Raw genomic sequence first — 25,376 nt, 5'->3', positions numbered from 1 at the left:
CAAAAGAAACCACATGTGAATAATGACCAAGAGTGGCCAAGATAATTTTTCTGTCACTGATCTCTCCTTATTTTTACTTCATACACTGCTCTCATCTTCCTCTCAACTAAAATTTTCTACTCTTTCATTAAAAAAAAAAAATGTAGCCATAAGATGAATGCAGTTTTGGATACTGTTCATCCAAATTATCTGGTCCCATGTTAACTGACTGCAGAGAAGCACTATATACCTCAGCTGCATCAGCAAAGGGAAACCATGTTTTAGCAAAAGCACATTTGCCTCATGTAATTACTTCTCCTCAACTATTACATATCAGGGTTTGTTAACATAAATAAGGATAATATAAGGTGAACATAACCCTACCCATTTGGCAAATGAATATTTCAACCACCTGAGACAAAACTAACATATTTTAAAAGATTTCTATTTTTGCAGTATACACACACATACACACACACACACACACAGAGTATCCTGACAGCTAACAGTAATTCATGAGTTTTCTCTGTAAGTGTGAACAGCATATTTCATGTACAGCCCACTGGTTATATTAGTTATGTTGCCTTCCGTAATTTAAAGAGCAGCTTCTCCAATCTACTTCTGTTTAGAAAGAGTTTAAATTTTTTTGTTTGGTTGTTGTTTTTTTTTTGTTTTGTTTTTTTTTTTACTTCCAAGAAAGGAAAGAGAACAGAGCTCAGGTATCCGTGAGCCTGCAGAAGCCACTCTCACTCATACTCCATGCACAACCCATTAGCCACTTTCTGCTTGACGCTCTGCTCTGTAACGGTTGGCTAGGAACAGAAGTCATCATTCCAATCAACTTCCTGCTAAAGAAACCAACTTTAAATGGGGAATTTGATATGAGAGCTGTTTACAGGAAATATTAGACACACAGCACCACTACAAATTTAGTCTGTATACATTTCCACGAGAGTGACAAAGCCCTCTTGAAGCTTTGAACTCAATTCCAGTGTAATATTAAATCGTTTAAAATGACACTGGATAATTCAAAAGTAAAAGTGAATGTGCTGTATAAAGAAAATTCTATAATGTGGGTTTACTCTATCAGAAGTCAACACTATCTGGATCTTTCTAATCATAATTTCAGTTATTAAAGCACCAGGGACTCCATCAGTATAGATACTATATTCTGACTCAATCGCATTATGCATTTAAAAGCAGTGGTTTACAGCATCCATTAGACTTGTTATTACCCTTGTACCATACTCAATTGACCAAAGGAAAAAGGCTTTCTCCTAAGGGAGGCAAAACAGAAAAAGCATATTCAGTGAAATGCATTAATAGGTACTCCCTGACAGAAGTTTCAGTTCATTTCTTCCAAAGATGAGTATTCATACGAAATGCAAAGTAAACATCACACCTCATTATCCCGTTCTATTGTTCAGACCCCACATATACAGGCGTAACACTGATCAATAGAAATAAATTACAACATCCTGCAACTTCTGCAACATAAGAGACTCCAGAAGTTTAGCAGGATTAACAACATTTAAAAAAAACACTCAACAAATTGAATAAAACAAAATTAGCAGGAAACTAATCCAAATCTCAGTCATAAAAAATAGAAAAATGAGAGGCTAGATACCCCGTTCTTCAAATTCACAAGATAAAATACTGCCATTCCCAGTATTGCAACTGATAGCAACAGCCATGAAAAGATGTTTAACTTTGGTTCAACTGACAAGATAGTGTTTCCTACTATCACCATCTGTAAGACAAGTTTTGCAAGTCATCAGTTTGGCTGTCAGCTTAAATCTGATCGAGGGTACAGCGCTTTCCTGCTGTAAAACAGCCAATAAAATCTCTTCCCAGAACCCACATAGGACTTCTCAGAGACCTGCACTCTTTAACTAACCTACTAACTGCCACTTTGAAGCCTGCTCTCCTTACTTTTCAGAGTGGTACTAGTCTCCAAATTCAATTTTAAGTACTTTTACAGTAATTCAATCAGAAGGCTGAAGAGGGTTTGGGTTTTTTTTGTTGTTGTTGTTTGGGGTTTTTTTTTAAGCAGTGTAGGTCGTGATTGTTAGGATACTTATGATAAACAAATTGCTAAATTTATGTTTATCAAATAATTGCATTAATCTGTTTTTCAGACAATTAGATTGATACAGATAGGCAGGAATTTTTTTCTCAATCTTGTAAGAATTTTAGATATAAAATATTTGTCATTCAAAAGTGAAATTAAAAGTTACTTTTATGTATAAACTAACAAATCAAAACATATATTTTAAGGATCAAATGAAATATTTAGTTCGGTCATTTCAAACATTTTTTCCTCCTCATTAACAAGATTTCCGAACTCAATTATGTTAAAGATAAATGTTCACTTCAAAGCTGAACAAAGAAATAAAAAAAATAAATTCCCATCAGCAAATAAATCTCATCAGAAAGAACCATTTCAAGCAGTTTTCTTTTTGAGTAATGAGATATTTTCAGCAAAAGAATTCCTCACTATTTTATAAACATACAATAACTTTATCCACAGTCCATGACAACGCTATACTGTCTTTCTACTATTTTGTGGCAGTTGTTGATAACGCTTTAATTCTTTCACATTCTTATGTTTTAGAAAAAACTTCCTTCAAAGATCCTGAATTACAAATAATGTTATTCAGAAGATAAATGTGGTCTAAAACCAATGGCTTCTCATTCAAATATAGCCAAGGCTTACCATGTTTCTCACTGTTTCCCTCTCCCTTTTCTGTTCCACTGGCACACATCACTCATTTCACAGCACTGCAGACCTGCTGCATTCTGCCCATCTGCTCCTCTGCTGCAGTACATCCATTTTAGAAGTATGTTATATAGCAAATGAGATGCCTTTTCCAGTCAGTTCTTAAAAGAAAACACCTGCCTGACAAATGCTGCCTGTTTGACAATATTTAACACCACTTAAAAACTGCAGCCATTTCTAAACAACATATTTGTCCCCAATTTCAAGACACGATCTTAATTCATTTGAAGTCTGCAACAAAATTCCTGTTGAGATAGACTGCACCAAGTGAAACTTTACTCCAGTCCTACAAGATCTGGTGGCATTCTCTGCCAGTGCCAGATCCACCAGAATAGGCACCGCTCTATACAAGGTTTGGTGTAACTGGTATGATACAGCAAGACAGGACGCCACAGAGTAATTCTTCAGTATTGATACATATTCATACCTTTAATCCCATACATATGCACCTTGCTCTCTGTAGCTTCCTCAACTATAGACACAGCATTTCCTATGAAGAGGATATAAAATGAACATTCTCCATTTAATGTCAATGATGCTATGCTAATTTACATTGACCATCTGACTTCCCATCTGTATAGGTCCTCTATGAAACCTGATGATAAGGCACATGATACAGAATTTATCTACTCCAAAATAGATTTGCTGGAATGGGGAGGTGTTTGGTTTCTTATAGCTTTAAAACCAGCAATTTTATAACATCCTTAGGTATTTCTTACTACCAAAAATTCCCTTGAGTATTTAGCTCGACTATTTTGACAAATCTTTTAAAGATTAAAAAAAATCCTCTCCCAAGGTATTTGCACAACTGCCAACAGCCGACACTTATTCCCCATTCTTCCACGTCGTTAGTTCATTGCTAGAAGAAAAATGTCCACAATCAAATTAGAGATAAAATGAAACCTGAAACAGAAAAGCTGACACTGACAAACCAAACAAGCATTTATTTCATCCTGTAGGCATATGATTATTGTTTTGAATATATAAAATAATATTACTTTTCGTGTGCCTAAAGATGGCACTGAGTCACTGGCTCAGGAAGAGAGCAGTGCAGAACATGCAACACAGCATGAAGAATTTATCAAGGGATGTGAACTTACATGGAGTGCCCTAGTGCATTAACTAATCAATCCCAGGGTTAGGACTGGTACCCCTATTTTTTCTCTCCATACAAGATATCATTAGTTTTCATACACTTGCAGCCTGTGTTATGCAAGAAGATAGAGTAGATCATTATGTTTCCTTTTCACTTTGAAATCTGTTACTCCCACAATATCATGGTATCCTGCAACAGAAAAATAAAAAAAAATAAAATGCAACACACTTACTGCTCATAATAGTAATAGCATATGCCAGAGCTGTGATGGATAACATTGCTCTGCTGAACTAAAACACATAAGTACACCATACTTGATCTGACTTGCTTGCATCTTCTTGAAAACAGAAGATATTAAAAGGATTACACAAAGGATATACATGTAACAGAAGTTCATAACAAAATTAATGTTCTCTTCTGATGATGGAAAAAAAATAAAATGCCTCGAAGTTAAAGCTGATTGCAGTATCTGATAGATTTTTGGCCATATAGGTTTGCTCCATGCAAGGTGACTCAAACAAGATAGGGTCATTGGAATGGAGAATACAAAAGGATAAAACATGCAATTGTTTGTAGCCTTTGCATTCATTCCTGCTGTCGTACTCAAAGTGGGATTCAAGTAATTCATATATTATCCCATGCTGGTACTCCACCATAGCCTTCAATTTATTATTTAGATAGAGTTACAGTTTCACCATTACACTTTACAGTCACGGGCTCTGGTTCTTAAATACGTGGCCCTTTTTGTTGTAAAGTCCAGCAATACAAGTAGGAGAACACGACTACCTGGTCTGAATGGTAGCATTTCATAATTCTTTCAGACTCACTTAGCATATGTGTAAATATGCCAAGACACAAAATGATGAGGTTCCAGTCCTAAATTCCTTGCCCTGAACATCTTACAATCTACTTGCCAAATTGCATATTTGCTCAGAAAGTATTTGTCTTCACAAATAGAATATACATGATTGATCATTCCTTAAAATATATATATATAGTTTGAGACAAAAAGAAAGCAGGCTAAGGAGAAATAAGTGGAGTTTAAGAAAATGTCACAGAACTTGTGATTTCCTTTTCATTCTCATTGTAGAGTTGACCTTGCTGTGCAGAGATGGCTTAGGGACAGCATGGAGATTAGCAACAAAACAAAGTGAAAAATATGAGAGGGAAGATATTTTGGCAGTGTTTTCAGAAAAAAAAAAAAAAAAAAGCCTGTTTTTTCATTAAATTCAACATAAAGATCTTTGAATTTTTCCTCTGACCAAATGCCTCAAATGTTAAACCAAAGCTTGTAGGAACCATGGAGGGACTCAGACAGGCTCATCTTCTCTTTTCTTACTAATATTTTTAAGAAATCAAGGACTTCAAGAGCCAGGTAAAACACAGGAGATTTCATTTATCTTTTCTTGTTAAAGGTGGAAAAAAAAAAAAAAAGAGAGAGAGAGAAGAAGAAGCCTAGAGAACAGCACAGATTGTGGAAAATAAAAAATACGAGTCACTGCATATTCCTAGCCAGCACAGTTCAGTTAACAGATGCTGATTTGATTGCTCTTCTGGAGAACGGGAAATCTTTTGTCCTGCCAAAATCAGCGAGACTGCAGTAGACACCAGTAATTTCAACATGCTATGATATTTCAGACACCAATGAAACAGGACATCTAGTTTTGTTTTGTTTTGTTTTGTTTTGTTTTGGGGGGGGGGGGTGCAGATTAGAAACAGATGCTAAAAAACTTGATTTTTCTTGGCAAGTTCCATCAGAGTTGTCTTCCAGTCAGGTTCCTCTAGGCATCTAAAATGCCTTGCTCTCTCCATTCTAGCAGAATTATTATTTAAAAATCTGTGTCTTATAACTGGCTGTAAGGAATTCTCTTTCTAATATGAACTCTACCACTTCAGTGTTCCACAGTACAGAAACTGTGCTGAGCTTTCTACACTTAAGACTTACTTATTCTAACACAGAAAGCATTTATCTGCCTGTTTGTGGAACAGTATCACCTAAAAGAGATCCAAGAGACTATAAAGCTTTGTGGCCTAGCTAAAAAGATACATGCTTATGTCCTTTAAAATCTGTTTTCTTGATTTATTCAAGAGCTTGCTCAAACTTTCTCTGAAGCTTGTAGATTCCTTTTTATTGCTTTTAATAGGAATTCAATTCAGTTCCAGAGGAAAAAACATATTCTAGATCAGACAAGAATTTTGTAGCAAAACATTCTTCCAGCAAACGTTGTTTCAAGGAAACTGAAGGATTTTTTTGCAATTATATATTAATGTTGATGAAATTTCCATGGAGAAGCACACCCTCAGGAAGAGAGATACATTCTGTTGTTGCAAAGAGCTGCAGAAGATCTTTAAAAAAGTCCCTAATCAGCCTGATTTAAACTACGGATTTTATCCTAGATTCCTTCCAAATCCCAGGTGAATGGCCTTTTCAAGAGACTGCTGTTACTGCAGGACCTCTTTTTGTTCCATGTTTAAGGTAAATTACGAAAGTTCTTGGTTATATATTGAAACATACTGGCATCAGGTTGATGTTAGATAGAATAAATTTTACCAGGCTTGTTCCCGACCAGACCAAGAAGTAGAGTTAAAATTATTTACTGCTAAATTAAAATGGGTTGTTTTATTTTCTTTTTTCTTAATAAAGCCTAGAAAAAGAAGGCTGATGTGGTGAAATCTTCCAAATCACCATCATCAAAACTCCAGAAATCTATATACATGGATAAGAATTTTATTATTTTATGGCTTTATTACTAAGCATAAAATCATGTTATTAAAATTCTATTGCCTACCCACTATCACCGAATTTATATCACCACTTACTGTTGTTGTCATTTTTATAATATACCAGTGATACTGCCATAACTGGAAGGTACTGGTACCAAACAGCCACCAGAGTGCTGTGGCTGCACGTGCATATAGGCATGTTTGTCTTCTAGTGGATCACCACTGTTGTAAAGCGAACTCTTAGTGACCCTAAAACTGGATCCTATGACTAGGTTGTATCCACAAAACATTAGTTAACCACAGCTTGAAGGATGTCCAGGAAAAACAGGGGATTATAACAGTGGCCTCAAAAAGTACAAGCAGAAGATTGTAACAGCGGCCTTGAAAAGGCAAACACAGGATGATACCAGAGACTGCAAGACTATCAAAACAAACCACAGAAAAGTGATTAACCATTTCTATGTGAAATGCATCTTTGTGAGTTAAGTAGAACTGGTTTTAGGGATACCAAGCAAAGTATCCAGCATATGTAAAACACATCATAAGTAATAAAACTTAGATATGATGTCAAATTACAAATCAATGAAGAAAGAGCAAGCGAGCAGATTGTGTTGGCAAACACGCAAAAATGACCTCAAGAAGATCCAAGACTGAGAAGGTAGGAACTGTCAACGTTATACTTCTCTTAGCAACAGACTCAGGATCCTGGCAACTCATTACAAAAATACCCTCTTCCTATCAAGGAAAATTAGCTCACGAAACTTAGGAGCCAAAGCAGCATAAACAGTAACACCAGAGATGGGGCTAGATGCTAAAGAGCTTGTACATTTTAGTTCAAACAATATTGTCATTGAAAATGAGCTGTAATAACTAGATAATCTGGACATTAGGTATAGTATCTTCGTAATAATTCTTTGATTAGATTGTAAAGACTTATTTAGACTAACAATAAATTCTTGGCTTTAAGTGTATTTCTTTAGCCTGCACAAAATGGAAGTGGTGTTTAGTCCGGTACCCTGCCCTAGAGGACTGGCTCTAAACCCAGATGCAACTTTATTATCACATTATGATGGCTATATTCTCATTAGAAATTAACGCTGTTAGAATTGCTCAGTAATGAGGCGCAAACAACCGAAGCATTCCAACCCAGTAAAAGTTGCACAGCTATTTTCCTTTCTTGCAGAAAAGGAAATGTCTTACAGCTCTGGATGACAGAGCAGCTTCTCCCTCTCTTTCTCATTACACACATACATATATATATACAAAACATGCACATTATATATGTGTGTATACATATACATAAATATGGACGTGTGTGTGTGCATGTCTAAGTTATATAAAATGCTAGTCATTTATATCAAACAAACTTCTCAGGACTAATTTTTTCCTGATCACTTCCTGCCAAGCTAAAACATCTCTATGATCAACATGCAGAATAATATACATTTTCAAGTGTAAAAGGTGTAAAGGACAGGAAAGCTATTTTTCCAACTCATCCCAGAATCACAGAATAGTTGAGGTTGGAAGGGACCTCGGGAGATCATCTAGTCCAACCCCCCTGCTCAAGCAGGCTCACCTAGAGCATGTTAGACAGGACTGTGTTCAGGTGGGTTTTGAATACCTCCAGAGAACGAGATTCTACAACCTCTCCAGATAACCTGTTCCAGTGCTCTGTCACTCTCACCATGAAGAATGAGCTTATATTCAGGTGGAACTTCCTGTGTTTGAATTTGTGCCCATTGTGCCCTGTCCTGTCACGTGGCACTACTGAAAAGATTTCTGTCCCATCCGCTTAACACCCCCCCCACACACCCTCTGGTATTTGTAGACATTAGTAAGATCCCCTCTCAGTCTTCTCTTTTCTAGGCTAAGCAGGCCCAGCTCATGCTGCAGACAATTAAGAAATGTCACATTCTCTCAATGCAGCATTCCAGTTCAATTGCTCTGCAGCCTATGAGAAGAAACAAACACAAGATTAACAGCTCATCTTAGTTAAATTTTACTTTTAAGGTGGGACACCACTTTGTCACTCCTGGTTCATTCTGAAGCACACCACCTGAGCAGTTGTAATAGGGCTTCAAATAACAGAGAATGATTTAAAGACAATTCCTCTACTACTTTCACTTCTCACCACTGCAAGCTAACTTAACTATGTAGCATTTCTGCTTTAAATGAGGGTTATAAACAGAATTGACCCCAAGCTTATCCATGCTACAACCGAATTGTAAGGAAGGAAAGATTGAGACAGCAAGGGAAAGGAAGAGAATTTTGTAATAATTTTCATTTTTTTCTCCTCCCATTTCTATTGTCATTTTTAATTGCACTATCCACAAATAAATCCAGCTTCTATTTTGTATCTTCAGTATTTTCTTCTTTTTTTAAAAAATGCACAATATAATGCAAAATTGAGGTCATATAAAAGCCACTAGCCGTATCAGGATGAGCATCCGGTCACATCCTCTGCCACCCATGCAGCAGAACACACTGAATGCACGCACCAGTAGTTCAGGAATAAAAGTTCTTTGTGGCTTATTACTTAATTGGCATAATTAACTACAGAAAAAAAGCCATCAGCAAAAAGCAGCTGGGCAATCCAAAACATGAGATTCTCATCTCCCTTTTCCAATTTTTTAACACTTCCTCACCCCCTCTTCTCACCTGCTAAACCTACCAATGAACTGCTTTTCTAGTTAGATGATAGCTCAGCACACCTTGCTACAGATACGCTACAGATTTCCTCACATAGAGCATAACTGAGGCAAAAGCCAAATCAGACTGTAATCAGGCCATTCAGAAAGTATTTAAAACAAGACTGCCCAAGTAGTAAAGTGTTTTCCTTGGTTTTAATTTTAAAATATGTAGCTTTTTAGCCGCTTTGAACAGTTAATTCAACAGTACAGAGATTCTAACTGCTGCAGCAGGCACCACAAAAATACCAACACTTAGATTCTGGATTCCCATCTTCTTAGAGATAAAGGAAACCACGCAACTCCTTCTCTAATCAGCAGTTAATGTTACATGTAACCAGAAGCATTTCACTTAGTTTTTAAACCAAGGACTACATACATACCAATAAATGAAAGAATTATACGTATAATTGTGAAATAGTAATTTAGAGAGATAAAAGATTTTCTTTACTAGTTCAAAAATACTTCTACTTTGATTTCATAACAACCTTAAACAAGAAAGGTCCAGGTTCCAGTTCAGCAAAAATGTAGTATGGATCACATCAAATTTAATATGTTTCCTCAATGAAACAGAAAATAGGAAAGTTTTATTTTGGTCATATAAATCATATCATTCATTATAAACCTTTTCTTTCAGACATTTCCAAGGAAAGGAGGATAAATGGGGACAGAGACAGATGGTGGTATCAGAGTTCTGTCTCTAACCAAAGGAGCACAAACCCCCACCCAGGATACAGGACTCGCAGATCCAGGTCCCTTCATTGACCCAAGCCATTTTGCACCCCAGGCACAGACCTACTGAGGAAGCAAGCCACGCTGTGCAGCATTATGAGCTGAGAGCACTTGCTCTCAACCTTTCGATATCATTACTTGATGCGTAAGTAATTTGCCGCTGACTGGAATCCAAGCAGCTCATCTCCTAAATGAGCACCCTCACTGGAAGACTCCAGGGTCATTCCTTCCCTCTTGCTCTATTTCTCAAATACTAGAAAAGGTAGAAGGAAGGATCACCTCCAAACACATTCTGGTGCTCAGTGCTTCTAGAATAAGAAGAAAAAGATAAAACCCCTCAAAATCCACAGAGGTCTCCCACTCTCTGGATAAGCAGCCTGGTCACAGGAGGACAGTTAGACACAAGACAGCAGCTCCATTTGTTATACAGCCCCCTCCTTCAACAGTATATCTAAAATTATTCATGCAATTGATCTCAATTTGTAAATAGTTCCAGGATTATATTCACCAAAACCTACAGATCCTGATATCTTGGACAAAAAAAAAAATATTCTGTCCAATATTATTTAAAACTTCTATGCTTTTCAAGTATTAATTTATGAAGTTGCAAGAATAAGATTTCTCAGCCTCATAAATGCACTGGAGCTTGGTGAGAATTTAGGTTTTAATGACTGGGAGCTTATTTATATACACTGCTGCAATTCAGTCTTGATTTTCCTTCATGTTTTTCTTTTCAAATGCCTTTATACTGTATGATGAACTGAAGAAACATATTTTTTGAATATTGTGGAGGCTCCTGTCTCCTCAGTTTTGTATTGCGATCACACGGATTCAGTCAGAGTTCAGTCAGAGAGGCTCAACAGGGGTTACCTCAATAGAAACAGTGAGCAATGACACGAACAAATCAGTTCCAGGCACACAGCTTCACAGCAGATGAGCTAACAGCAGTAGGCTCCATCCAGACCAAAATGAGCTACTTTTCCTAAGGCTAAGCCACGAATCAGAGTGAAAAAAATCCCAAGGTCCTGGAAGATGGAGGTGCTTTGGGTAAGCTAAGAGAGGCTTCCAGGGGTGCCTTCCAACCTCAACTGTTCTGTGATCCTGTGATCCATCCTCGCTCCAGCATCCCGTCCTCACTCCAGCACTTGTCAGTGACACCACTTGGCCTAGCTAGGCCAGGAAAAGGAGCAGCACTGTTTTCCCTTGCCCTCAACTCAGCTTGGCATCCTCCCATCTTGGAAGATTTATCTAAGTGTGAATTAATCCCTCCTGTACTAGGTGTGAGCGTCACACTGCTATAGAAATAGATGACTAGGAAGCAAGTTGCACTGAGCTGAGTCAGGAGGAGACATGAGTTATTAGCAATAAGGAAGTATGTTTAGACTTCAAAGATTAAGTCAGCTTTACACAGAAATATTTTGTTCAAAGCAAGCCACAAAGGTTTTGTTTCATTTTAAGAGTGATTTACCCATTGTACATTCCATATTTTTTGCATATATAAATGAAAAATATGAATAAAACTTGAATACTGAAAATGCTTCAAGCATGTCAAAATAAAAGGACTTACTTTATTTTCAGTCTAAACAACTTTTTTAAAATTTATATTTAATTCACAAAAATCATCTCAAATCATCTCAAATCTCTCTTCTTCAGGTGAAGGACTACACTTCTAATTATAAAATCTCTTCAGATCAAGTGTTTGGTTCTGATCTCCACCACAGGATGTAGAACTTTTCCAGTGATACACAGGAGACCAGGCACTACAACAAATCACTTCAAGAACATATACTCCAGACTAAGTAACATCTTTGCTAAAAAAAAAAAAAAAAAAATTTTTTTTTTTAAAGGAACAAAGTAAATATTATACCCCCTTTACTCCAGGAACCTTTAGACAGCGTTCAGTTTTCACTGAACGTTGTCTAATGTCATGTTCAGTATACCATATCCTGATTTTAAAATAGCCCCAGCTCCAGTTGCCAAATTCTGCTGATACTATTTCCTGGCATCACTCCTTTCCCCCAACAGCATCATTATGTAGTAGCAGCTTTTGCTTCACAGTCTGACATATAGCAGACACCAAATGTCTTTTTCATCTGCTTCACTGTTTTCCTCTCGCCTAAATTTGACAGGAAGAAACGAAACCCATACCTTCATCTTTAACTCTGTAGCTAACTGCCTTAAACTGTTCTTGCTTCTCCAAGTGTTGTTTAAACATATTTGAACTCTACCTAGGGTCAGGAGGGAGCTCATTTTATAGGATGAGCTAATTAGCACATTCACCCTGAAGCACATAGTGGTGGGACTTCTAAGAAAGCTCTATAAAAATGGGAAACTGCTTTTGCCCAACAAATGTGCAAAGGAAGTCAGCTGTAGAAATCCCACATCCGTTTTCTGAAGCACCAGTCAGCAATCTGCATCTCTGGGAGAGTTTGTATCACCTCAGAGAGCTGCTTTCAATTTAAGACATGACGAGTCTGTGTGAATCCTTAAAAGCTAGTTACATTGCTAGACGCACCTCAAAGTCCCTTTCACTTCAACAGGAGATAAGATGTCCTAAAAAGAGAACAGTAGAAACAGAAAATAGGAACCTCTACAGTCACAGGAATTACTGACAAGATCTTGATGGTAGATTTGAGATGGTAAGTAAGTGAAGGGATGGATTTTACACACGGCTTGTTAATAAACTATGTTTGCAGGTTCCTATGTCACTTACTTCAGAAAATATTTTACTTCCTCTCTCCAAGGGAAGGTAAACTATACCACAAGAACAGCCTTTAGATCTTGATTTAACTACTAACACCCTCCATTGAAACAAAGGCTCATCTTTATCTCAGTGCACAAGGGTTTGGCTGGCATATAACCTTGCTTTTTCTTCCAGTGCTTTCCTCAGATCTACAGAAAAGGAAGCTCTGCTCCCATTCTACCCTGTAACCTTTTGTTTTATTTGTTTTCACCACCTGGGTAGTTCACAAAATAAGTGTGATGACTAGAACCTCGACAACAACCTGCAGGAGGCACCAGAACAATTTAAGTGTGGCAGTGCTCACTGGTTGTGGTTGACAACTCTAACGAATTAAATTGCCTATCCCACTTCAATTCATTATGTCCTCCATGAGGGAAAAAAAAAAAAAAAAAAAAAAAAAAAAAAAAAAAAAGATTTGACATAAAATGAGCTATTCAAAAACACATTCCGCATTTCTATTAATCTAACTGAATGAATTGTTTTCTATACTATAAGGCTACCAACCCTTGTCTGCATTGCGCTGCATCACAGCATAACTGCCTGCCCAATGAGGAGATACAAAGAGGTAATGTGGAGATCAAGAACGTATCATCTTCTAAGGTAACTTAAAAGCTACCAGTCTGTGAAAAATGTGTTTCATTTGTTTTGATGCCTTCACATATCTGCCACATCTGTGCCATTTAGTTTCTAAATGAATCCAGTATCCTTTCGGTTTCAGTGATAAAAATTATTCTTCACTTTGTAACATTCTGATTTCAGACTGTTGCTCACTGCCACCTGCTGGAATTTGGGAAATTTCATGTGAAAAAGAAATCCGGGAATTGCCCTGGTTTTTGTGCATGCTTTTATTTACCCAGTTCACCATCATTTTATTTTGTAGATGTTCCAAAAGTAAAACTTCTCACACATTTACATTTTACCACTCACTGTTGTCATAAAAGCTTTGACCTCCTTACCTATGGGAACTAGATGGAGGTAATAGAAGGCAAAATTTGGTACTTCTAACCTTATCTGAATAACTTATGTGAATAAGTGTTCATAAGCATAAAAGAGGAGGCAAAAATAAAAGGTTAGTTTAACACATGTTCCATTTTCTGAGACAGCAGGCAAATTCTAACTCTAGTTTTAGTATGACTGTATTTAGGGAATCTGACGATTGTTGTTGTTTCCATTTAGTTCAGTTTAGAGAACACAGCGAAACAAGCTCAGGCTCTAGGCTTAAATTGATTTGCAGAAGTCACACGTAATAGTACAACCTACAGTACAACCATTAAGAATGGCAAGGCAAAGAGAAGAATATCTAGAAATTTAAGATCAACACACCAACAGGAAGCTGCCTACCAGGCAGCATAGAAACACTCCCTCAAGGAGGAAAGCAGATTAGCCCAGGTAAAGATAGTTCACATCCTAAAAGCAATGTATCTACTTCAGTGTGGCATTCTGTCTAGGCTGTTCATCCTCTTTCCAACCCCTGTGTCCACAAAACACTGCTAAAAACTGTAGCCACCTTAGGGGAGTAAAGGAACTCCCTTTCAGCTCTCTTCTCTTCTTCCCTTCTGGACAGGATGTTGTTTGGATGCACATGTTAAGGTTTTACAGTACTTTAAACATTTTTTTGAAGGTATTATAGAAAAGTTGTTTTGATTACACATTATTATAAAGGATTGTTTCAGAAACAGATTACAAGCAGATGAGTGCTGTAAAATTACTGCATTAGCTGCTTAGTCATATCTGACTCAGCACAAGAATGTTTGGCAATGCCGTGGCTGCTCATAAGGGCCTAAGATCTGACAAACAACAATTCGTCCAGACACCAGAGGATGCAAAGAGAAGTCTTGTCAGTTTATAAACAAAGCCAAGGCTTCAGTACTTCAAAGAGATTTGAATGGTGCATGTATGTGCACTTACTTACTTCCTTTGCAGCCTTGCCACGTGGCCAGGATGAAGCTGAGCCAATGAAAGGGACACTATGATCCGGCAACACATCAAAACCTCTGCTAGAGCAGTGTGTGTCAAGTCAGATTGGCTATTGGACATGCAGTTATTTTAAGAAGTAGCCCAGGAATAAACTGAACATTTATTTATTCAAAGCCCAGCCACGAAGCATTTGCTTCCAGAGCTATCTGTGAGCCTATACAAATGAACTGTTGTAAGTCACACCTTATACTTTCTCCTTTCTTGGCTTTTCTTCTCTCTCCTCACCTTATTGCACAGCAGTAAGTAACCAACAACTAACTTCACTTCTGCATACTGCCAAAGCCCACAGTGGCTTGGGTATACCTAATTATATGCAACATCAAACACTTTAAAATGCTGGCACTAGGCTGAGCTGGAATTCGTTATTGTATGTGTAGATAAAAACATACACAGGTAAAGAGAGAGGGAAAGGATACAGAAATCTCTTACATAGGTTAAAAATGTGTGTAAATGATTGCTTAAAATGGCTTGCCAGCTCTTCCTTCTTACAGCTGTTAGACTTGTAAAAAGCAGTCAACTCATTCTTTACTGCTTGCTGTCTCTGAGCGTTTATGGTCTTGCCAAAGGAATGCGCTACTGCAGTGACTGTGAGTATATGTTTAATATACATCACCAAAAGCTTACACTGAGGTAATATAATGTAAACCTTAATGTTAAGCTTGAGAATCAGTGACAAAGGAACAGAAACAGAATTAAAGCTATTATTACATTTCAACTGCAAACCCTGCAGCTACCTTTACTTGGGTGTTACAGTTAATAGTTCTGGTCCTATAATCTTTGCTTAGCCCAGTAACCCTTTTTCTTGGGAAATGTCTCCTTGTATTTAATGCTGAAGTCCCTATTCAGATAAAATTCCTAATGACTTGACAGGAGTAGGGATAGAGTAATTCAGGATTTGACCTGAATACATAGATTTTTCTCATAGGAGAAGAGTTTTTCTTCGCATTACAATTGTGGCTCCTGGTTTAATATTTGCCAAAATACCTCCAGTTTAAGTTAAGGATGGGACTGAAAACAACGTCCATCACTTTGCAGAGATAATGCTCTATGCCCTAAACAATCTGTTAAGTAATTTGCTTTTATTATAATTACTTATATTAAACTGGAGCTTCCAGGCTTCACTTGAAATAAAGTTAATAAATAATTAATAGCAGTTAATAAAACAAGCTACTTATCTGAGAAACTTTCAATAAACAAAGAAAGTGAGAAAGGGATAATTATGCACATTTTACACATCAGAAACTAAAGCACAGAATGATTAGGACTCTCCAAGCATGCAGAGCCTACTGTAGAGCTCACCACTAACACCAGATCCCTTGAGCCTCAGAGCAAGGCTTTAAACCCCAGATCATCTTTGCTCCCCATTTCCTTTGTTTTCACTGATTTAACATGTTTACTTACTTGCTGTTAGAGTTACAAAAAAATCAGATCCAGCAAAATATAGAATATGCTGCTCTGTGTTGAATAGCAGCACCAATAATGTGATGTGCAAAAATGAGGGAGACTTTAAACACACTGCAACTTTAAATGAGAGAGACTTTAAATGCAATGACAATCTAACTTTGAGGTAGAAGGAGAATATTTCCCTTTTTGACTTGCATATCTTGCTTTTTTTATGTTTATTCTATATATTACTATGGAAACCCAACGTGGTAAGGTTCTCGTAGTACTGAAAAGCATAACCACTAAGTTGTGCAGCTGATCTGGAAAGTATATGTTTACATATTATTAAAGATGCGTCACAAACATTTAGTATAAGGGTTAGACAATTTTCTAGTTATACGTGTAAGTGAAAATAAATGCTGTAATAACTCTAATGGCTCAGTGAAATTACAGGGTATAGACAGAATTTACAAGGAAACTGAAGTGCAAAAGAGCAAGGAGCAGGAAGGAGGTCTGGAGGCAAGAGAAACGAGGAAGCATGACAGACAGCAGATGCAGTCTGCTAGAATGAGTCCAGGAATTTTGGCATACAAAGATGACCAACTGCTGAATAGTTCTAATTTATTGAAAATATAATTTATCAGTCATATCAAACGGCATGAGAGTTGACAAGACTTGCCTGTTTAAAAAAAAAATGTCTTCCCTTCTGAAATTGGTTGGTTACATGAGAAGCTAGGCATTCAGATGTTTAAACTGAGACTTTAATCTTTATGATTGCTGAGGAAAAACAAACAAAAAAAAAAAAGTACACCACACACAGTTAACTCTTGTCTAAGAAGAAGTGACATTTTTTCCTTCACTGTCAAACACTTTCTACAAAAGTATTTTTCAAGTAGATTGATTAATTCATTTTGTAGCCCCTAGGAACTTCCCCAAGGAAGCTGAGGAAAATATTGTTCCTTATGCTGAGAAATAAGACTCTTCAATATACAACACAATTACTGTGCTTTGCAGCTGTAGAATTCAAAAAGCTTGTAATGAAAAATAGTTTGGAACCAGAACAACATTTTTAACATGAAATAAGTTCTTGCAGCAAAATGTGACGAATATTGGCTAGAATTTCAAAATCCATCACTCATCACAACAACAAAAAAAATGCAGATCTCTGCACTAGCACTCCTGAAACTAAACAAGATTAAGCATTACTGGACACCCAGAAACCAAAGCATCCAAAGCTGCTTTGAGTCTCAGCCCTTGGCACTAACTTTTTATACAATTATCTGTATTTACAGGGAACACAGGATTGAAATATTTTATTGTATGTATTATTATCTGCCTTACTGAAATACACACCATCCAGAACAAGTGAGTCAAGTCTGATATTTGGATTTGAGCACAGTAACTGAAGACAAACTATGCCTGCGTCTGTAAGAATTTCCCATGGTCACAAATGCTCTATCACTGTTCCACATCCTATCCCTACTGCTGTACTGACAGGTTTTCCAGCATGTTCCTAACAAGATGATGAGAATATTATTTATTATGAAGATATTACATTACATATACCCTTAATGCCTCTGTCGTTAGAATGTGTAAAATACACTGACATGAACAGCAACAACTGAAAGATAGTTGCATAGCTAGATCAAAGTTTCACCCTACCTAATTCAGCCTTTGGGTTGCATGTCGTTTTTGCTACAAGTAGATTCTTCCTGTACATATGTATGTATAATCTTCTACTCTTCACTCTTTACTTACCTGTTATCACCTTTCTTTATCACTGTCTATAAACTATTATCCAGCAACAAGATGCCATTTTTGCTGCCTGTCAAGTCTTTCTACATTAGAAAATAGTCAGTAAGGACTAGAAAGAAGTCAGGATACAGAAATCACACAGGAGTCACCTGTTTATCTCCTTGCTAAAGCATACTGCTGTTTTCCTCATATCTTTCTGTGTCACAATACCCTTGTGCTGTATTCCCTGCTTCACCTGCCTGTTTGGGAAGAAAAAATTAATAATAATCACCTTTTCTGACAGTGGAGATGAAGCCTTATTTGGGCTGATGTAGGATTACTGTAAGAGCAGCACATAGCGATCATAAAGTGACTACTGAATCATGACAGCTTTAATTGCTTCAGCTATCATGATAGCTGTTTCAGGTAACACAGGACTCAGGTCCTTTTCCTCAGCCCTATACACCTAAAAATCTGCTCAGCACCTCTTACCACTGACCATGGAGAATCAGTGTAAGCTTTTCACATTGTATTCAGTCCACTTTTTCCACATTTTAGTCTGCTTTTTTTTTTTTTTTTTTTTTCCCCATAAGCTGAAACAATGAAGAGAGACATTACCAAACAGCCACAATGTTGTCCTCTGCATGCCTGCCCAGGCAATCATTCCCAAAAGACAGCACTTCATCCTCAGTGAAGTTTGAGTTAGTAGTTCCATCATTCCACAGAAACAAGTATCATAAACATTTCCTAAAATACCCGTATACACAAGAAACAGCTTAGGCAGAAATAAAACCACCTTTGATACATTTCCCACAATGAAACAGTTTTTCTTCAGCTTTTTTTTTCCTCCTCAGCTACAGGAATAAATACCACGTGAACACCACTTCACATGCCCTTCTAAACCAGCGTGCCCTGACTTTCAACAGACTGAGGCTACTTCAGACAAGAAGAGTAGGACATATTTCACTACACTGTATATATTGCCAGATGCTTCCTTTCTTGTATAGTTAAGGAAACTCAGACCCTGAGGATCTTAGCTGAGATAGCACACCAGACAAAAAGAGATGGTCTCTTCAGTAAGAAGAGTGTAAACAATTATAATTTTGGCTTAAGGTATAACACAACTGTGGTTTCAACGATCTTTGGATCTTTTAACAGACACTACCAAATCACATCTGGCATGTATGGTCTTTAGAAAGATCCATAAGGATGAGTTTGAAGAGGCTTATTCCTTCACAATGCACCAAATGGACTGAGTTCCCATTGAGATTTCCTAAGTAATCATATTCTTCAGTCACAAACCATGAAAAATCATCCTGTGTTCTCTCAAACAGCATTTTACCTGCTATGTAATAAGGTAGCTATACCAAAAATAGAATTAAGCCACCCTACAGGTCTAATAATACCATGCTAGGTTTAAAATACTGCAGTTATCAGTCAGTCACACTACAGAGCAGGTCATGCATAATAAACAGCTACTTTATTAGCTTGATGGAATATGCAGCATGTATGAAACGACAGAATGTAGCTGCAGAGTAAAAGCTGAACAGTCAACACAAAATAACATTCTGTCCTAGATAATGTATGCCATGGACAATAAGACTAGAGGCCCACACTGACCCCATTCATAGGAATTAACATTCCTATCCTTTTTTGTAATATTTGTATATTTTGAGACCACAGTTAGAAAGCTATCCAGTCCCAAAACCTGGCACAAACAAATTTCAGATCAAACCTGATTTTCCTGTCTTCTGTGGGTGAAAGGAGGGAGCAGAACTAAGAGCAAATTAATATATTTTCCTGAAAGCTGTAAGGTATAATAAACAGATAATATAAATAAAGATGAACATTTCTGACAGCTTTTCATGATAAATTAGTATATTGGTGATTTGTTCTCCCTTTCACTCCTTAGCTCTTTTCTTGTCCTTTTCCTAAACAAAAGGAAGTACTCCTGACGTTACCAGCCAAGCAGCAGTCCTGTTATTCAGAAGGCATAAAACAGTTATCAAGAACATGAAACAAATGCAGCCTATTTAAGCATATAATATAGAATGAATAGAAACAAGGGGCCTTCTTTGTTGACAAGCAATGAACTGTAATTCATCATTGCTAGGTTTCCTTGTGCTAACCAGGTAGCTTATTAAAATGCATTATGTATCATGATGACAAGCATTTATGAAGTGATCTGCCTCCGTAGGCAGCCCTGGAACTTACCATGTCTTCCCTGCACTTTGCAATGGACTTATATTAAGGCAGTTATGCAAGCTGCAGAGGACTGTAAACATTAGGTGCTGGGAAGTCATTGTCACAATTCTTTGGTTTGTTACAAGAAAAAAAGGAAAAGAAGATTTGCCACATCAGACTATGAAAACTACATTTTGATAACAGCAGCCAGGACTAACTGACTAAGATGATATAAAATTCTTCAAAGACAGTTTTGGAATGCTAGATGCACAGGGGAAACTTTATATATTGATTTAAACTCAATTATCTGATTGAAATTCAGATAATTTATTTTTCATCAAAGGCTAAGAAATACTGATGGTTCCTTCTTGGATGCTTATACAGATGTTGGCTACAAAAACTTCAAGCCACTTTGGAGATAATCCAGAAGCCTAATGGAACTTTTTTCACAGAAGCACATAGCAGTTGTTTCAGGGGAAGATACATAAAAATCTTCCACCAGTAGCCCCCATGACTTTATGGTCCATCAGTTTAATTCTTTAGATCATATTTGAAAGTTGGAAAAAAATAAGTTTATGCTAAAATGACTTTTTTGTTAAAACTAGATTTGAGCCGTTACGCTCAGTCACTGTATTATTATACTTTAAATTTTTGGTGGATGTTTTTCATCTGAGCTACGGCTGATCTTTAGATTTATCATATAATATACATAAAAATAAGACAGTGTATTCATGGCTTGACTCTACACATATACGAAGCAGTAGTAAACATGATAAGAGTCAAAAGTAAGCGATAAAATCACCGCATCCACAGATGCAAACTGATCTATATATATATGAGCCTTCCCCCTAAGGGGATTTCATTGACATGAGTGAGTCTCCATGTGCAAAGTCAGATCACAAAAAACACTTTGGCTATGAAAACATTGTTACTGAGGATAAAGAACTTTCAACAGAGGAAAGATGAAGTATTTCAAGGCATTTCAAAATAGTTAATAGTCAATACTCAGTTATTCATGGGTAGATTTCCAGAGCCACAGATTTTAGCATATGGACAAAGCAATGTCATTGCACAGTGATGACACTGCATGGATGCACTGCATGCTGCATAAGCCTGCAATTAATTAGGTCTGCCAAACTAACAAATTGCTATAGGGCCATCTTGGGTATTTTGTATCACATTCCCAGGCTAGTCCGATTGGCGAATATAGTGCAAAAACAGTGGAGTCAGCTGAATGTATTAGCTTAGACAGCTATGCTGGATTTAACCTAAGAGGCCAAGAATGAAAACCAAAGAGTTTGGAATGAAGTGATAGCAGCAGTTGCTCCACAGCTGGGACAGGGAAAAGGAGATAGTCCTACAACCAGGAGATGGTACAGAAAAGGTGATAGCAGACATTGTAGTAGAAAGGAGGAAACACTGTATTTATTTGCTTAGACACAGCACTGTAAACACACAGCTGATTAGGTTAGTACCATTCCTATATTAACTATCCTCCTGGAGTGCTGGCAAACACAATGCCACCACAAGTTTGTGTAGCATCTGCACTCCCAGGTAGTTAAGTGTCTTTGCATCTCAGCCTTCATTTTTTGCATCTCATGACCCACACTATTGAGGTTTTTCCATTATCTGTCCTATCAGCCTTCTACTTGCCACGAAAATGGTTGTGTCAACAGTATATAGAAGCTCTGGAAAGCACCATAAGGTACAGGCTCTGGCCAAAACAGCAGCAAATATTTTACAGAAGTATGTTAGGATACAAATTTTTCTAATATACCCAGCTATCAGCAGCAATAGCTCCACTAAAACAAAAAGCATAACAAAACAAAACAATAAAACTTGGAAGTTCTATTTCACCTGGTATCTATTGGACCCCACCAGAATATTCCAGACAGACATTTGCAAGCTCCACGATTTTCAGTGTAATGTTTCCATATACAATTAGTTAATTCTTTTATCCTTGAAAATACCAGCAAAAGGGAAATGCCAAGTTTGTGACCCCTTATGTGTGACCTAAATGGTGGACAGCATCTCTGGCTCTCAAAGGGTTATCAAGGTACCAAAAAAACGCTCAAAAAAATCATAACTTTCTGTATTCAGGATATCCTACATTTAAAGCTGTCCATACAACAAGTTCATTTTCCCCTTGGTTATTCTTAAAAAATGTTATTTCAAGTTCTGATGCAGTACAGATCTTTCTTCAGCAGCAGCAATACAACAGGATTATAATTTTTGTACCCTGTTCCTCCCTACCTCAGCATACCTGAATCATTGGCCTCTATATGTATAAATAAGGACCGCAGCAATACAGAGACAGGAAGCACTCTTCCAAGCCAAACTGGAGTCATCACAAAAGTGATGTTAACTGATAATCAAGAAGTGCATTCAGCACCAAGGGTAGAATCACAGAACATTACCCATAGCATCTGATGACATTTTTTCTTCTCTGGCAGACAAAATTATCTAAATAATCTGATACATCCATAAAGCATTGAGAGTCATAGTGTATCTGGAGAAAAGACACTACTTCTGAGGAACACAGAGTGAAATAACTACAATTCACAATATCACTAACTGCATCTCTAAAAGCTGCTGTAAAAGAAACAGTCCTGAGTAACAACTACATTGTTGCCAGAAATCATACAGGCTGCTGTCCATGACAAGTGTTAAGTGACTCCTGATATTTGAGACTGAAATAATCTGTATTTGCTTCACTATAGGGATATTTTAAAACATATTCTATATTACAGGATAAGTCAACATGTGTGTGTATGTATACACATACACATATATATTCATTCACCAACATTAATATCAGTCACTTAGATCTTAAATTCATGCAAGCAACTTTACTTATAATTGGACACTGTTGTGGCAACACATTACATATCTGAAAACACAACTGTGAAGACCAGTAATAACACAGTCAAAAAGATCACAGAGGTACTTTAATCACTTCCAAGTAGCATAATCATCATAAAAACAGTCTTTCAGCACCTTCATTTGTCCCAAGACAGACAGTTAATAGTTAATAGGGTTAATAGGGTTAACAGTTAACAGTTCATACCACCACAAATTCAGAGCGCACTCCACATACCACAAACAAACACAATTTGTAATTGCAGAACTGAATTGGGTTCAACAGCAGAAGCTGGCTATAAGTAGCAATGCTATTACATCAGGAGCTAATTTCCAACCTTGTTTCTTTCTGCATTTCCTTGAAATCAATTGCAACTTCCTCCTCTTTTTATATTCTTATGAACAAATCACTTGCTATCAGCCCTCCTATTCTAAACATTTTCAATCTGTTAGCAGACTCCTGAGTCTTCTTTTTACAAGCCCCATCTCTTTACCTCCTTCCCCTCACCACTCATTACAGCCCCTGAAATCTATATCTTTTAGTTCTTTTCTCAGCCTCTTGCAGCTCTCCAAAATTGCAGCTTCAGGCAACAGCTTCAGTGAACTCAGTGCTCCTACTCTGCTGCACTGACTGATATATTATCACACAAGTGACCCCACTGGAGCGCTCCCAAGTACTCATGGAATATGGTACTATTCAACACGCTTATACACTACAGAATCGGGACTTGTGAAGTCAGAAGAAAATTACCATATCCTTGGCCTCAGAGTTAATTCTGATGCTCATATCCTGCTACAGCAGCAGTTACTCTCCTATAACTGGACTTCAGTGTTCAGCTCACACAGTAAGGCTGGATCTAACATAAGTAGGGCTGTCAAAAACAGTAAGTTAAGCAATGAACATAGCTGATAGCATGGGGAAAAATAAACATAGACTCTAGACATAAAGACCTTGTTTTGCTGCTTTTATTTGACTTATATCTTTACACCACCTTTGCAGCTCACAGGCAACTGCACAGACACATACACACCAGCTTAAAGTATACTGAAGTTTGCGCCGAGTTATCCATGAAGCAGCCAAAGCAGCCAACGGTTGCCCGGGCCACAAACCCAGCTTGTCAGAACCAGTGCCACAAAGAAGTGGCAAAGAGCTTTTTGAAGATTCTTCAGTGTCAGAGACTCTTCATGTACAGGGGCTCACTAGGGGGTTTGTGGGACCATATTCTGTAACTGTGGCCTTAATATACAAGTATCCAGTAAAACAGTAAGCAAATATGTATTTTAAAAAGTATCTTCAAAGTGCAAGATTAATTTTTTCAAATGTAGACTGTAAAGCTAGACATCTCCATCTGCACTAAGGAGCTGAAATAAACGGCCTGAATTTCTGAAGTGCTGAGAACCATCTGCTCTTGTTGTCTTCAGTAGTTTTTTGGAAAATAAGCTGTTTAATTAGACACCTTGGCAGGGACTAAATTGGCTATCTTTTGGCATCCACATTCAAAACAACTTTTCTTGAAAATCTAGAGGTTAAAAGCAAAACAAAAATCCCTACTACACACATCAAAAAAAAATCTCTAAAGTAGAATGATCTAAACAAGATATTGTTTCCACTCAACAGCCAGCTTTCTCCATATCTTTTATTCAGCCCTGAAGTAACTCTTAAGATCTCAGCTGCTTATTTTTTCCTCTAATTCTAAAATATCACTAAAAGTTTATATGTTGAAATGATGGATAAAGAAGTTTTTCCCCAGGCAAGGAGCAGCACCAAAACATCAAATTTTAGTTCTCCTTGCCAGAACTATCTGCATCATAGATTGAAATATGCACAACTAAAGTAACACATCAGGCTTATTGTCATGTTATCCTACAGAAGCCTAGAACTCAAAGCGAAGGACAATGCAGAGATACCTAACTAGCAGAAACACTAACTGGATCATCTCTATTGCACAATGAAGCATCACAAAGCCTTGTCACTACTCTGCTACACCCAAGCTAGGCTCTGCCATCAACCCAGGCTTACTGGCTTCACTAATCTCTCATTCTGTTGTGGCTGCATTGCTTGTATTATGCTTCATTGCAGTGAGTATATGTCCTTGAATCTCCTGAAGAGAATTACCTCAGATGTGCAATTAAATGAGCAATACGAGTATCAAAATTTTAAACATTAGAAAAGAAAAAAGCTGCAAGCATACAGTGAACTGTTGTTCTTATTCCTCTCCTCCACTACTATGACTTCTATGCAAATACAAGCATAGAGGTAAAAAGCAATTTCATTATGCCACTACAGGTTTGAAGAAGTTTGAGCTCTCATTTGGAGCTGCTACCTCCTGTGTTCTGGAATAGTCAGACTGAATTATTAGCTATCTACTGCAGCTTTTAACTCTACTTGCTGAGCTTGAGGCACTGATCCCCACTAGCACTTCTGGAAGTTGCCTCACACAAACAGCAAATAAGGTGATGAAGATGTTTGTGAACCAATGAGCTTAAAAAAAAAAGCAA

The sequence above is a fragment of the Rhea pennata genome, chromosome 8, assembly GCF_028389875.1.
Source record: "Rhea pennata isolate bPtePen1 chromosome 8, bPtePen1.pri, whole genome shotgun sequence".
Classification (NCBI taxonomy): Eukaryota; Metazoa; Chordata; class Aves; order Rheiformes; family Rheidae; genus Rhea; species Rhea pennata.
Note: the sequence above shows the minus strand (reverse complement) of the source record.